The sequence below is a fragment of the Coregonus clupeaformis genome, chromosome 7 (assembly GCF_020615455.1).
Source record: "Coregonus clupeaformis isolate EN_2021a chromosome 7, ASM2061545v1, whole genome shotgun sequence".
Taxonomy (NCBI): Eukaryota; Metazoa; Chordata; class Actinopteri; order Salmoniformes; family Salmonidae; genus Coregonus; species Coregonus clupeaformis.
In genome coordinates, this window is record NC_059198.1 from 7,812,991 (window position 1) to 7,824,017 (window position 11,027).

Here is an 11,027-nt window from a genome sequence, read left to right on the forward strand (position 1 = left end):
CTGCTCACTGGACAACACAGGGAGGGAGGCATAGGGAGGGAGATCGTGGCTTGAGCCCCAAACCAGGAGAGAGCTACACCCACCAAATCTGCAAAAGGTATTTACATCCTAATTCAGAGGTGTACACATTTAAATCCAAACTGAGAACTCCCTACCGGTCCAACCCACACCTGTCTCAGAGCCTAAGGAGAGAGCGGTTAGCTAGGTTTTCTATAGATAGACTAAAGACTAGAGGTGGGTCTTATCTATATGTAATGACAGGGTAGAGGTAATAGCCCAGTGATGGTGGGGATCCATAACCAGCCTACACAGATCGGTTTCCACTTACAGCCTGTCAGATATGGTAGAGTTAGAGGGAGAGTAGAGGACAAGTGGGGGGGAGATAAGATAGAGGTGGAAGAGAGGAGAGCATTATGCGTTAGGTAGAGGCTGGGAGGCAGGGGGGCAATGAAGCAGCTGATGTTTATTCACTTGTCAAAATGCTACAGGCAAAGACATGTGAGCGTGTGGGAGGTGTGCCTCCCGAGATTTCAGGGCAGAACAGAGAGGGTTAGGGGTGTGTGTAGCTGAGGGGAGGTATTATGGTGTTAGTGTGGGGGGTGTTACATATTTATAGGCCAGGATGAGGGGATGAGGCAGAGAAGAGACGTGACCTTGCAGCCAAGTTTTTTTTTTTTTTTACAAGACGCCTCACTGCGCTGTATTGCCGCACAATAATCCACACACCCACACACACACACACACACACACACACACACACACCCACACCCACCCACACCCACCCACACCCACACCCACCCACACCCACACGCCTGTGCCACCCCCAAGGCCAGTCCTCTACTCTAGAGAGAGGCTGGTGGAGAGGGGGGAGAGAAGGGTGTGAGGACTGAGCGACAAGGGCTCAGATCTTATATATCTCTATGCCATCTTCTATAACCCCCTGCAAGTCCAAAATCTCTTTAACTGGAATAATAAGAATCACTAATACCATTCTGCAATGTAAGGCCCTGTCCTTGTATCTCCTTCTGAAAGCAGGGTCATCTCAGCTTGGATAAGAACCTAAGCAAAAGAATAGCTTTATACAGTTATCCTATAACTTAATGCAACGCCTCTTCCTCCTCGCGGAGGTTAAGGCTTTGGGAGTGTTGCCAACTTTCAGTACGCTGTCACCTTGCTGTCTGGGGATCAGAGTGGAGGACAGGGCTTATACTTAGAGCGGTCTACATACGTACCTTCACAGCGCTGGCTTGGGATCAGTAGCTCTGCTCGGGGCCTCTGTGCCACACGGCGGGGAGGAGAGGTATGGCTCAGCGCTAAAGACTGACACTAACTTAATCACTGATAATTGATTCGACTGGTGGGGAAGGTGCAACATTAAAGGGGTAATACGCAGTTGAGGGATGGGGCTGGAAAATTTTTACCACTATCAAATTCATAAGCAGAGCTATGGATGCAAGGCTATACAGTGTTTGTTTACACTTAGTTTACAAACAGTGGAGTAAAACAAGCTTATATTTTGGGTTTTGATAGGCTACGACAGTTGAACTAAGCTCATGAGGCATTTATAAGCTATATTCTTCAAGAATCAATGGGTACTTATCATTCATTAATACGTTTTTTTAAATGGATTTCGCAACTGCAGATTGCCCCTTTAAAGGATAAAAACAGCAGGCTGGCTGGCTGGGGCCTAATGGGGCTGGCTCAGCCTGTCATTGGGTGTCTAATCACTAAAGGAGACACACGCACACATCAGATCACTATCGGCTATTAGCTCAGAACCACTCAGGACCCTCAAAGGGGCTTTGATCAGTCGAGGGGCGAGGAGAGCGAACGGACAGAGGGGGGCGAGGACACGGCCCACACACACTGTCAGAGGAGCGAGGGACAGAGAGACAGACACACAGACAAGATGAGTGTCCTTCCCTGTCATCAGGACCCTGAGGTGTCCAAGGAGATGACAGTGGGGCATATTCAAAGGGCCGTCTGCCTCCATAGCTGCCCCCAAGAAGGTTGGATCAATTACACTGTAATGGCTTAAGTTAGGCTGCTACCCCCAAAGTCAGGGTGCAACCCCCAAAGTCAGGGTGCAACCCCCCAAAGTCAGGGTGCAACCCCCCAAAGTCAGGGTGCAACCCCCCAAAGTCAGGGTGCAACCCCCCAAAGTCAGGGTGCAACCCCCCAAAGTCAGGGTGCAACCCCCCAAAGTCAGGGTGCAACCCCATTCCATGGCCTTGAATATTATCCTCACTCTCATCAACTTGAGCAACAACACATGCTCTTGCTAGTGATCCCAGCAGCAGTTTTATTGAGTGATGAGACAGGTGAAGTGACAGTGGGTTGTATAAAGCCTATAGCAGTGGGTTGTGTATAGCCTATAGATAGCTGGTGAGTGGATTTATGAAGATGGAGGGGTCCTGTAATAGAGTGTTGATGAATTGACCAGCCCCCACCCTTCCCTGACCATAGGGAGCATGTCTGGGAGAATGAGACTGGAGATCTGTCATACTGTCTGGAGCTGACAGGTTAAATATCATCTGACAAAACTACTGCTCTATCGAACGACAGAGAACAAAGGAAAGGACACACTAGGAAAAAGACCAACAGGAACAAGCAGAGAGAGGACAATATCTTCCCTCTTATTAAGAGTTTCTCCCACAAATGCTGACAGGCTCACACTGCCAAATGAAAGGTTTTTGAGCACACACACATTGACACACAGTCACATGTTTCTTTCTTGTGCCGCAACATCCATACACTTCGCTGTCGTGGCTCAGTGCAAGGATGGCGTGAGATCAAAGATTTTACAGATCGTATGAGCTGCTTTAGTGGTGGGCTACAGGGGTCTGACATCCCCTGCCACGGAGACAGAGGTATGGAGCAAGGGAGGAGAGAGACAAAGGAAGAGAGCGAGGAAGAATGAGAGAGAGAGAGATAATCCAAATGAAAGGCTGACAAGCAAAAAGAAAAAGGAAAAGAAAGAGGTAGAGTATCTCTAAAATGAAAAGCAGAACAAAGCTGACATAATGAAAGAAGAGGAGGGGAAAGTGAGAGGTATGTTGGCAACGTGTGAGAGGAGAGATGTAAGCACAGCATACATCAAATACATTGAGCTTTCATTTCTAAAATGGGCAGCGCTGTATTTCTCACATGTCCTTCAGAAGGTAAAGCTGCTCCAAACATCACAGCACTGAGCGCGATCTGTTCTCTGAAAGAAAATAGCCTTGGAGGAGGAAAATAAGAAAGACGGAGAGAAGGAGAAAGAAGGAACGGTGAAAGCGTGGAGGTTCCCTGGAGAGAGACTTCCCAGGGTGTCATTTTGTCTAGAGACCAAGGCAGGAGAAGAGAGGGGGATAGACTGAGGCCCATTCAGTGGTAACCCCTATGTCCTCTGCTACCTGGCTGCTCTGCCCCAGCACAGACACCCTCAGCAGGGACAGGAGAGGGGGGCATGGGGTCAACACTCAACCTGCAATCACACAAACACACACAATACGTACGCTACACAACACAAAAAAATCCCTGCCAAATGTCCTGAAAAACATGCAACAAGAACTTAAAAACTCAATGTAGAAAACAAATATGAAGTGAAAGTATCAATCCTTCCATCTCAATACGCACACCAGTCCAGGGCTCGACATTAACGCGTGTCCTCTTGTCCGGGACAAGTTTTAAAAAACAATTAGGACAAGTTGTCTGAAACGACAAGAAAAAAAAATATCCACACAAAATCACAATATAAAAACAATTACTCTGATCAGAATTAGATCAGAGGCCAATATTGGAATAATATTTTAAAGTTTTATTTAGGGATGTGCCAAATGGACAATTTTTCTTAACGTTTAAACTGCCGGTTTTCCGTTTAAAATGATAAGAAAAATTAATTAATTCATAATGCAGAATAATGGTCCTATTACATATGTATGACCATTAGGGCCGGGCAAGGAAGTTATATCTACCGCGACCCTTTACAGACATAAAACACAGTACAGTAACATGTCATCTGTACCTTTTCAGACACTAGAATTCTGCTCCAGTTTTAGAAATGAAAGCTTCTATTGTTGCCCTGACAACAATAAACGTTGCTGATTGATGTGCGGCTGTGTAGTTTATGCTGTTATTTATGGTAGGGTAGCTAGAAGTGCTTTCTTTCTACTAACGGTCTTTTTTATAAAGACAAAAAAATTATTTGGTTGTAATTGTAATGTTGCAATATTTTATAGGCTACCAAGGGTGGCCAACCATCCTCCAGGACAGCCTTAAAGGGGAAGTGTTATATTTTGAGACAGGCTTGAATATGCAAAGAAGCCAATAGCAAGAATGTAGCCTAGATTTCTGTCTGATTCTTTATGGTAAAAAAGATAGTATTGCATTTTATTTCGTAAAGTGGTTCCTTGCATCATACAATGATGTAAAAATGGTGTTAGTGACATGACAAGCAAAAAAAGTACATGTCTAGCCCTGCCACTCCATATTCCCTCGACAAGACCTCCACAGCGATGTCAGCTCTGCCTCATGAATATTCATCCACCTCATTAACACACAAGTGGGGAAACAACATATTGCATGAGCCTGACATTATTTGGAGAGACGGAGAGATGGGATGGAGGGAGAGAGAGAAGGATGAAAATACAGATGGGACAGACGCTAGAGAGAGGAGGGGAGGAGAGAGTCTGCTAGTAGAGACAGACAACACTAACTCTTTACTGAACCTCAAGGAGTACCAGAAAGTTGTCCTACATTATTCCAAGAGCAAGCAGCCCCCTGTCCCCCAATTCCAAACCCAGAGAAGGCTTTCTGAAAGCAGAAGCAGAGGCAAGGACAGCAGGCTGGGAATTACATGCCATTTTACCTTCGAAATCCTCCTGCAACAAAGGCTACAAACAGCTGCAATTTCTCTGCTCATGTCTGGCTGAACACACACTGAACAGCTAAGTGCAGCGTGGAGGAATCCACAGAGCAATCTGCTGTCATTCTACTGCCATTCAGCCAGAGAAAAGAGTCTGCAACCTGGGGTTCTTTTTCCAACCTGCCCCCACAAATACACACACTCAATCACACAAGTGTGCAAAGAACGTATGTTTCCTGCACATAGGCTATGCAAGCCCACTCCCACAACAGAGACATACTCAAATCCACTTAGCCACAGACACAGATTCACACACTGACAACCCTACACACAAACACATAAACAGGATTATTTTCTCTTTATGCTGTAATGCCAGTGAATCTCTGAAGAGGGACAGCCATGGGGGAAATCTCCATTCTCTAGTGATGTCCTCTGAGAGACCCAGTGAGACAGCACATTATATTTCCCAGCTAGCTTCTTTGATGACTGGAAAAAGTGGGCCGCTTTGGGGAAGCGATAAGACAGAGTCAGTCGGCACCCAAAAACTTTGTCCGGCCTTGTCCCCAGCTCTTTAAGGGCCACAGAGCAAGGGCCTCGGACAAAAACAGCCAACAATAATTGGAACACGGCCCAGGAATCGATACTGCTGCTAGAGTAACGGTCCTCAGCCAGAGCCATTTCATATTATACCCTCCATACCTGGTTCTCTGACCCCAAAAAAAACTCCATTTCAGAAACGTATGAACTATCGATTTCACTACCGCAATCCTCTTCCACCACCTCTCTCTCTCCACCTCTCTCTCGCTCTCTCCACCCTCTCTCTCGCTCTCTCCACCCTCTCTCTCTATACCTCCACCTCACCTACTATAGAACTCATTTTCTCATTCCATCTTCATCTAGATTTGTTCATTATGTTCTTTTTTTAAATCTCCATCTTTACACATAACACTCCTCCTGCATTAAACCCATTGCTCTCACTCCCAGTTTACTCCACGATAGTTTAGTATCTCACTCTGTAAAGTCTCATTCTTTTATCTTTCTCTCTCCATCTGTCTCTCTCTCTGTCTTGCTGGGCCTCTCTTTGTATCATTTCACCTTTGACCTCGAATTTGCACGGCGCTTAAACCCCGTCTCTCACCCAATCCTCAGAGATACTACCCCTAGATGGGTGATTCATTCCCCAAATACCAAACAGCCATATGGAAATTAACTTAGAATTCAACTGGCCTCGAATCACAATAGCAAGATGGTCTACTGCTGCTTTCCAAGCTCAAATGGCAGTAAATACCAGCAGGATTAGATCTGACTTTGGGGCCACGGCCACTTCTAAATCACTGCATTGTCATTGATATTCAGATAGCTTCCCGGGGTCAGTGGCAAGGCTACCCGGCCAGGGAGAAGTAGGCCTCCAGCCCCCAGACCAGGCAGGCCTCCAGCCCACACTCTCCACACCCAGCCAGCCAGACACACACTCACTAAACTAAACCGCAACCAGCACAGCAGCACATTTAAATACATCTAAATGGCTGATGGAGTGAGCTGGGCCCGGTTTCTCGATAGAGATGGAATTCAGGCTTACGAGTGTTTTAACAATGCATTTTTCCTACAACAGCCGAAGATGTAACAAGCGTTTCGCAAAACACCACGCAGAGAGAACGGTCGCTAAGTGCGTCGTTGGAGCATGTGTCGATACTGATAGGATCAATAGAAAGGGAGTGCTGCTCTCGGATCAACTTTAACATTGGAATCTTGCCTTAACATTAGAATGAATTCCCAATACTGACGACGGATCAGTTCCTAGAGAGAAGTTACCATCTAAGGCTGCAAATATTGAGGCGCTAAATCACCGATTTGGCACATCATTGCGCACGTTAGTCTACACATCATGAAATATATTGAGACAAATTAGAGTAGCCTACAAGTAGCAAAATAGAACTCAATTGAACATTAAATGTATTTCAATATGATTGAAATAAGCCTATAGCTTACTGTTTGTATTTGAATGCAGTCATCTCGGTTTTTATTTGAATAATCTTTTTATACGTAGCTTGTAATCAATTGCATAGACATTGACAACTTTGTATTTGTAATCAACTTTGTTCTGAAGTTATCAGCGGTCACAGAGAGACAGATAAACCATTTGATTCTATGTTTAGTGGAGATCTTCTGTGTATAAAGTGACGTGGGTGGGCATCAAACGACGCACTTAGCTGTTAGCTGGCGATAAATTACGAGCATTTTCAAATGCAACATTAATAACGATGGTTTGCGGAAAAAGCTTGGATTTAACGATGCTCCTACGAAGGATCTAACGATGAACTTAGCATTATGATGCTTTTGGGAAACCGGGCCCTGGTTTGTGTTTCACTTTAAAATGGATGCCATAATGTAATGGAAGAGCAGCAGGCTGGGTGTTAGTCTGGCGTCTCTTTAAGGTGACTGAAAACATCCACTTTGTCTGTGTCACTCCTGCTCCCATCCTGTTATTGGAATGCAGGAACGAGCAGTGGAAAACCATTAGATACCGCCACTGTCTGCATCAGTCACATGCTGACACACACACAAAATACATTTCATCCCGCACATCCGAAACAACCAATAGCACAGGCAGGTGTTTGCAACCCCAATCCATATTTCAATTTCCATCCTCTCAGCAAACTAATTCAATACTTGTTGCATTCCCACACAAGCGATCAGCAATGTGAGAAATGGGCTTCTTCTAAAGCTACACCTGTAATGTCACACTGACTCACACACACATTTACTGGAGCTGCACATACACACACATCTATTACCACCCTTATCCACATATATACTTAACACAGGTGGAGAGACACAGTTACACAACTAAACTGCCTGGTTGCACAGTCCGGAGCTCTTCTCCTCACAGCTCTGTGGCCATTTGGGAGCTGAGGCAGGCGGGTATTAGCGACAAATTTAGGGGCTTAAACAGCGACAGCTTTACGATGCCTGAGCTGCCTCTACCACTCCATTGCTGTCAGATTCCATTAGCTTGCCCTCCGCCATGCACTTCGATTGGCTGTTATTCCTAGAAGTTAGAGAAGCACCTGGCGTAAATAAACCAAAGGGCTCTGTCCTATGGAGGGTGAGGAGGGCCGGGCTGGGGGATGGTGTATAGAGTGCATCTCCGCTAAATCCAGAGCAGTCCAATATAACATTACATAACATAGAATGGATGGAGTTGGCTGGGAAGTGATGGCTGGTTATGAGTTTGTGTGCAGTGAAACGTCTGTAGGTAGGCACTGCAGTACCGGTAACTGTTGAAGTGTTCCATCGCCAGTCATGGTCATGAAGGTGTTGTGCTACGGAAAATGACTAGCCTGTCTTGTACCATTTTGGCCTAATCACTGACCACAGCCTGACTTTAACTATGGAACAATGGAACTCTGTGCCTGCTCTGAGGATCCTCTCCTGTCAACGCAGTCTGGAAGCATGTACAAAATCAGTCTTCAAACAGAGAAGCACATTCCTGTTGACAACCACAGGGTTTTCCTTACCGTGATGAGATGGCTGTCTCTCAGCACAACCACACTGACTGAGGAGGCCAGCATGTCAAATCAAGGTAAGTACTCCAGTCAGACAAGTACTCCACTCACACCAAAATGACTTTTCCAGTTAAACAGCTGCCAAGAGGAAGTCTCTGCACTCAAGCCACAACTAAACACCTGTCTTCAGGCTTTCACAGGCCCCCTTTTCTCATCAATGGAGCCAAAACTCTCACTTACACTGAAATAGTGTGTCTGTGGTAGCAGGTGTGTGGCAGGTGAGTGAGTACTTCTAGTGCTGCTCCTTGAAGGCAGTTTTGGGACTGGGACTGTAGTGGGTGTCCCAGTAGTTGTTATCTATGATGTCTCACAGCATTCCTCACTAAACCACTCAGATGCTCAACTAAACTCCTCCAACATGGCTCCCTCAGTTTCAACCTGCATGTGTTTAAAATCTGGAAAAATGCTGAAGGACCACACAAGAATGATTGAGAATTCCCACATCACTTTATGTACTAAAACTAATCTTCCGTCAATTTTCTTTGCTGAAATACCAGCTGTGCCCCAAAACACCCACTTAAAAGACATCTGCCACCGTAATTCTCTCAGTCTGTGCGTGGTAACCCTATCGAAAATGTCACTGCTTGCTCATCTTGAGGCAGGACCTTATTCTGCAATGCAGCAACCCCTCAGCCTGGCTCTTCACATTCTCTATGGAGCTCAGTTTCTGGCAAAGGACACTGCTCAGTTTCTGGCAAAGGACACAGCTCATGCAAACAAATACGGGAGACAAGTGATGGTTACTATTTGGCAGGATACAGGCAGCTGTGGAAGGGTGGCTTCAGAACAAATAGTGGGTTCATAATCTGGCAAAACAAATATTTTACTGACGCACAGGGCCCCTGTGAGAATTACTCATGTATTCATTTCTACGAATAACCCAACTCTTTACCCGCACACCAACTGCATCAAATTCATTTTTCCTTCACAAACGGTCAAACTAAAACCAGCTGTCAAACCATTGTCAGACAAGCGCGAGGCAGCGTAGATTAGATAGCTAACTAGCTCAGCTGGCTAACTAGCTAGCAAACTGGCTAACTAGGAAGCTACACCAAGTAGTTTGCTACATTTTAGCACGATTAGCTAATGTTTGGTTAACGATTTGACAGGGCTTGCTTCCGACGAGCTAGCTAGCAGTTTGCTGGCTTGTTAACTAGCTAGCATTAGCTAACATTAGCTCGCTAGCTAAGTGTAGCTTGCTAGCTTGAACATCAACAGTCGAGACAGTAAAATAGATACAAGTTAGCTAAGTGCCTTCCGTATTCCTGTCAGATACCAAACTCACACGTTCACTGGTGTTTGGTCTCAGAATTTAAGCGAGTACAAGCAAAGTTAGTATTTGTTCAAAGAAAGGTTTTCTTTTGTTTTAAAACTCACCTTTCTTCAGTCTGTTCCAGGACAGGATTTTTTGTCAGCACTGGCACTCTACATCCGGGTTATGCCTGTGACGAAAACATGCACGCCCATACCAAAACATTGCCATGCTGTGTTATTCATAAATGTAAATGTATTATTAAAACATTTATTAATGTGAATGTATGAGTAGAAAACCTCTGTTTATTCTTTTTGAGAATTAAATTGAATAATATATAAACACAATGTATTCTTCTCATAACAAAAAAGCAATCAAAACAAGGTGTTTATATAATGTATTGTATGTATTACCCTGACTGTCGTTTGAGATTTGAGATTCTTCTCATAACAAAAAAGCAATCAAAACAAGGTGTTTATATAATGTATTGTATGTATTACCCTGACTGTCGTTTGTAATGTTGTATATACTGTTGTAAACTCTTTGTTGTTCTATATGAAACATTTTGAATTGCTTTACAATTTTTTTATATATATATACAATACCAGTCAAAAGTTTGGACACACCTACTCATTCAAATTTATTTTTACTATTTTATACATTGTAGAATAATAGTGAAGACATCAAAACTATGAAATAACACATACGGAATCATGTAGTAACCAAAAAGGTGTTATATTTTATATTTGAGATTCTTCAAAGTAGCCACCCTTTGCCTTGATGACAGCTTTGCACACGCTTGGCATTCTCTCAACCAGCTTCATGAGGTAGTCACCTGGAATGCATTTCAATTAACAGGTGTGTCTTGTTAAAATTTAATTTGTGGAATTTCTTTCCTTCTTAAAGCATTTGAGCCAATCAGTTGTGTTGTGACAAGGTAGGGGTGGTATACAGAAGATAGCCCTATTTGGTAAAATACCAAGTCCATATTATGGCAAGAACAGCTCAAATAAGCAAAGAGAAACGACAGTCCATCATTAATTTAAGACATGAAGGTCAGTCAATATGGAACATTTCAAGAACTTTCAAAGTTTCTTCAAGTGCAGTCGCAAAAACCATCAAGCGCTATGATGAAACTGGCTCTCATGAGGACCGCCACAGGAAAGGAAGACCCAGAGTTACCTCTGCTGCAGAGGATAAGTTAATTAGAGTTAATTGTACCTCAGATTGCAGCCCAAATAAATGCTTCACAGAGTTCAAGTAACAGACACATCTCAACATCAACTGTTCAGAGGAGACTGCGTGAATCAGGCCTTCATGGTCGAATTGCTGCAAAGAAACCATTACTAAAGGACACCAATAA

At 44.2% G+C, this 11,027-nt stretch overlaps 1 protein-coding gene across 1 annotated transcript in view; it reads right to left on the reverse strand.

Annotated features, from left to right (window-relative positions):
* Positions 1 to 9,867, reverse strand: part of LOC123491192 (speckle-type POZ protein) — an 85,932-nt gene extending 76,065 nt beyond the window's left edge. The window contains exon 1 of the mRNA XM_045221086.1: positions 9,790 to 9,867. The gene's annotated coding sequence lies outside the window, so the exon portion shown is untranslated. The remainder of the gene's footprint in view (positions 1 to 9,789) is intronic.
* Between the last annotated feature and the right edge of the window lie 1,160 nt (positions 9,868 to 11,027).